Genomic DNA, 5443 nt, shown 5'->3' on the forward strand with positions numbered 1-5443 from the left:
GCAGGCAACAGGCATTCTGAAAGACAGGATGATGGGCAGACAGACATGCGGAAATCTTATGAATCACGCCGCTAATGACAACACAATCGCGCCACAATACTCGCCTATCTGCTGATTTCACAGACAGCGACACGTAACTCCAAAATAGACACGGCACGACTAAAAGGCATGAGATAAAACTTTAAATAAACTCTAAAAGTTGATCACTGACAGATTTCGAGCGCCATTGCTATGCGTGTTTTTAAACCACGTGGTGAGTGAAAGTTCACCTTATGGCCAATCGAAATGCTGCATTCCGTGAAACATCATTTCCCATGAGCCTCTCTGTCACTGTGAGCGCTCGTTTATTATTCACTTTCTTTCATGGAAAGGACTGGAGAATATAGATAATAATATACAACTCCTCATGCCCAATTATATCAATTCATTAGTGTGTTTGGTTATATTCATGCCCCTGCTCACACCACTCCAATGCGTTTCAAATATTGGGGGCAGGGAACGAATAATTGGGCACCAGAAGTTTCCTTTGACCAGCTCCCAGACAGAAAAGGTTTACAATACAATATTGTAGTATTATTGACTCATTGGGTGAATCCCAATTCACCACTCTGGCTCCGTTTTCACCCCTAATCTCCGTTTTGCGCGTTCACGTGTATTCAGATTCAGATAACGTTTATTGCCATTATGCTTGACACATATAGGAATTTGTTTTGGCATTTACAGAAGGTGCATTTATGCTTTTTTCACATATACACATGAACAAAACAAGTACAAATACAAATGCAAAAACAGGACAACACAGGACAGACAGTACATGGATAGTGCTGTATATAGTGCAGTGCAGAGTTATTCAAGGTCCAGTGCATGTTCAGTCCTGGGGTCGGGGGGAGGGGGAAGCCAGAGTCATTTAGCAGCCTGGCGGCTGAGGGGAAGAAACTGAGCCTGTGGCGGGCCTTTAAGAACCTCAATACATGTTTGGCAGTGGCCCAATGCTCCTCTACTCGGTTGGTTTGGTAAAATACTGGGACAGTTTACTCACTATGAAACAAAGATCTGGCCTAGTACACATAGTCAGGTAGATGAGGCTACCGACCACCTCTCTGTACCGAGTGACATCACTCATAATCCTGCCCCTTCAGTGTAATTGAGTGTCTGCTCACAAGGCGTCGATCTGGGTTTACAGTTCTGCATGTCAAACCTCTCTAGCATGTTCTTTACACACTGCTTTTGTGACATTGTTACACATCCATCACACTGTTCAAAATCGATTCCCAGGAAATGTGTCAATTTGCCCATATCTTTCATCTGAAATTTCTTTGAGAGCATCTCTTTTACAACATTCAGTGCATTCTTATTACTGGCAGCAATAACCAAATCATCGACCCATATAATCATGATCACTTTCTCATGTTCCGTTTCTTTAGTATATACACAATGATCTGCAGGGTTTTGCACAAACTCATTCACCATTAGATAGTCATGTAATAAATGGTTCCAATTTCGGCCAGACTGTTTTAGACCATACAGTGACTTCTCTAGTTTACACACCACTGTCTCTGTGCCAGATGTCTGCTCATAACCCTCTGGCTGTTCCATGTATATCTCACAATCTATCGGTGCATGAAGATAGGCAGTTTTGACATCCATTTGATGTAAAATCAAATTATCCTGTGCTGCTTTTTGCATCAACACTCGAACACTGGTTAAATCGGCTGTGGGAGAAAAGGTCTCTTCATAGTCAACACCCCTTCTCTGACTGTAGCCTTTTGCAACATATCGTGCTTTGTATTTTTCTGAACCATCTGCATTTTTCTTGATTGTATACACCCATCTACCCCCCACTGCAACTTTGCCCTGGGGTAAGTTAGTCAAAGTAAACGTACCATTCTCTCTCAATGATTGCATTTTGTCGTCCATAGCACTGACCCATTCTCTAGACTTGGGTGACTTCACTGCATCACTGTAGGTCAAAGGTACGTTACACAACATTTTGTAGCAGTAATCAATGTTTACCTGTGCCTGGTCCTGACTTCCTACTTCATATACACGGTCCCCAAAATAATCTGGTCTCTTCCTCTCCCTGGGAGGATAGCGTGGAGACACCTGTTTCTCCCTAGTCTGCACCTGTTCGGGCCTGGTCACAGGAATATGCTCTTGAGCAGTCTTTGGACTCACGTCCCTTTGCTTAGTCGTGCTGGCCCTTTGTGGCACATCACAGTCCTCATCATCTATTGATATCTCAGTCTGTGTCTGCTGCTCACCCATCGTCTTTGGCATAAATCTGACCAGTCTGTGCTTCCTCACCTTTCCACTGTCAGGATAGAAAACCAGGTAAGCTGGGCTTTTCTTGTCATGCCCTACAAAGAAGCCCTTCTCACTCCTTGGGTCTAGCTTTTTCTTATCCTGTTTGTAGGCATAACACACCGTTCCAAACTTCTGCATCCTAGACATATTGGGACGTCTCCCTGTCAGCATCATGTAAGGTGTCTGTTTTGTGCGATTGTTAAAACACCTATTTCTCACTACAGATGCAGTCTGTACTGCATAAGGCCATAACACCTTGGGTAGCTTGCTCTCTAATAACATGCATCGAGCCATGTCAAAGAGAGTCCTAAACTGGCGTTCTGCAGTGCCATTCTGATGTGGTGAATATGGAGATGATGTCTCATGTCTGATACCATTTCTTCTCAGTAGCCCTTGGTACTCTTTCCCTGTAAATTCAGTACCATTATCTGACCTGATACGTCTGATCCTACCATACGCGGCGGTGTCAGCTATGAACTGCTCTGTCGCCTGTACAGTATCACTCTTGTGCTTAAGAAAGTAGAAAAACACAGTACTAGTAGGTACGTTACACAACATTTTGTAGCAGTAATCAATGTTTACCTGTGCCCAGGCCCGGATTAACCCCCTAGGGTGCCCTAGGGTGACCAGACTTTATGTGTGCCCCCCCCCCCCCCCCCCAACACACACACTTTTTTCTTTCTTTTTTTTTTTACTTTGCAAGTGAAAATTTGATATTTACTATGGTTACAAAACCATAGATTTACAAGAGCATATTACTACAGTACAGGCTCATCCCAGTTGGGCCTAATGCCGTAGTATAGCCTTGACACTGATGCTCAAATCTGAATGCAACTCACATCCCAATGCAACACGACTTTCTAAATATAGGCTAATTATTTCCATCATAAATGGCCTGAGACTACATGCAAAACCATAACAAAGGGGGAAAATGCACATACTGTATACTACAATAAAACAAGCTCAATACCAACCAAGTCCAAAAATGGAAATAAACAGCGCCTCTCTCTTTGCCGCTCTGCATCACACAGGCCCAAATCAGCCACAGCGTCATATTAGCCCCAAATAATCATAAGTAAGCCTTACCTTTAGCAGAACTTATTTTTTCTTGATTTTCCGCAGGCAAAGTCGTTGACTAAATCCTCAAAGTCCATCTCTTTGACCAACTCGGATTCAATTGCCAGCAGGGAAAGTGCAGACAGACGCTTCTGTCCTATAGTGGTTCTGAGTTCATTCTTCACTCGTTTGAGTTGGGAGAAGGATCTCTCGCCCTCGCAGTTGGTAACTGGCAGGGTAAGGAAGAGCCTCAGTGCGACAAACACACATGGGAACGTCGTCTGTAGTCCATTTATTCTCAGGATTTGAAGCATCTCCTCTGGTGAACGGGTTGTCTCCTCCCGCACAAAATCCTTGAACTGAATAAGTTCATCTCCAAAGTTTTTGTCCAGGTCATCTGGATATGTGGAGGAGAGCGCAGCAGCGCGTTTACGCACAGAATCGCGGTCCATGTCGGAATCAAACAAAACGCCAAATAGTCCATTCAGGGCCCTGTATGCATCAATGCGCTGAACAAGACAGGACAGCAACCTGTCCATTTTGATTTCTTAGTTGATAGTTTGGCGTCACTGCGTCATCGCGCACCTGTCTGTGATTGGGGGGGGGGGGGGCACTTGTCTGTGACTTGGGGGGGGGCACTCGCAATTATTTATCTTTTTATACATGATAGCCTAAATATAACCGTTAGTTTTGTACCTGTGTGGATGTATTCCAGTAAATATAGCCTATATTTTAAAAATGTGCCCAAAATATTTTAAAGGTCTATTCATTGTCCGAATAATTTGGTGCCCCCCCATTGGCTGGTGCCCCAGGGCGTTCACCCGATGCAATATATGGATAATCCGGGCTTACCTGTGCCTGGTCCTGACTTCCTACTTCATATACACGGTCCCCAAAATAATCTGGTCTCTTCCTCTCCCTGGGAGGATAGCGTGGAGACTCCTGTTTCTCCCTAGTCTGCACCTGTTCGGGCCTGGTCACAGGAATATGCTCTTGAGCAGTCTTTGGACTCACGTCCCTTTGCTTAGTCGTGCTGGCCCTTTGTGGCACATCACAGTCCTCCTCTGATCCTACCATACGCGGCGGTGTCAGCTATGAACTGCTCTGTCGCCTGTACAGTATCACTCTTGTGCTTAAGAAAGTAGAAAAACACAGTACTAGTATAGTCATCTGTGAACGAAAGTGCAAATCTATGTCCATCTATGGACACTGGGTCAATTGGACCCGCTAGGTCTGTGTGCACCAACTCTAGAGCATTTTTGGCCCTTCTATCAGGCTTCCTGTTGAAGCTCTGTACAAACGTTCCCCGAGTGCACACTTCACAGTTCAGGTTAGACCAGTGGTTCTCAACCTTTTTTGGGCCAGCGCCCCCCTGTCCATTATCCAGGCCTCTTACCGCCCCCCCCATCAAAAAAAGTAGGCTTATTTTCTTCCCTAAATATTAATGTTGACTAATATTCTGTGTTATATAATTTAAAAAGCATGTCACTGAATGCCAAATAATAGATTGGATTTAACTGGGCAGTTGGAATATCATTATCATTAGTTTACCAGAGAGCAGAAAAGCCATGTGAATGTGAATAAAAATGCTGTTTCTGAGTGTTAAACAAACTCAGACAACATCAGAGAATACAAACAGACTGCTACGGAACAGCAGCAATTTCACACATGTCCGATGCAGAACAAACAGTAGGATGCAGAACTGTACATTACAACTAACATTGTTAGTTTTTTTTAAGTGTGCTGTTGTTGCATTTCTCCAAATTGCTGTTTTATGATGCTAATATGTATTCATTTTTGATTGGACTTTGGGGGGGGGGGGGGTGGTGTCACAATATGGCGGCAAACGCTACGGGGCTATTATTTTAATATTTTATTTAGTATTCTATGGTATTATTTTCATAAACTGACCACTTCGAATTCGAGGTTTCCGGCACAGCAATTCCATAGTAAAATATTTTAACTTGTGTTTGTCTGTTGCCAGGCCGGCCTGGGCCTAGGCCTTGGAGAGAAGGGGGAAAGAGCCCCCCACAGCCCATAGAGTGGAAGCCCCCTGTGATCCGTACCCACGGAGCCGCCCCTG

The sequence above is a fragment of the Nansenia antarctica genome, assembly GCF_963989245.1.
Source record: "Nansenia antarctica genome assembly, chromosome: 16".
In the NCBI taxonomy this organism is placed as follows: Eukaryota; Metazoa; Chordata; class Actinopteri; order Argentiniformes; family Microstomatidae; genus Nansenia; species Nansenia antarctica.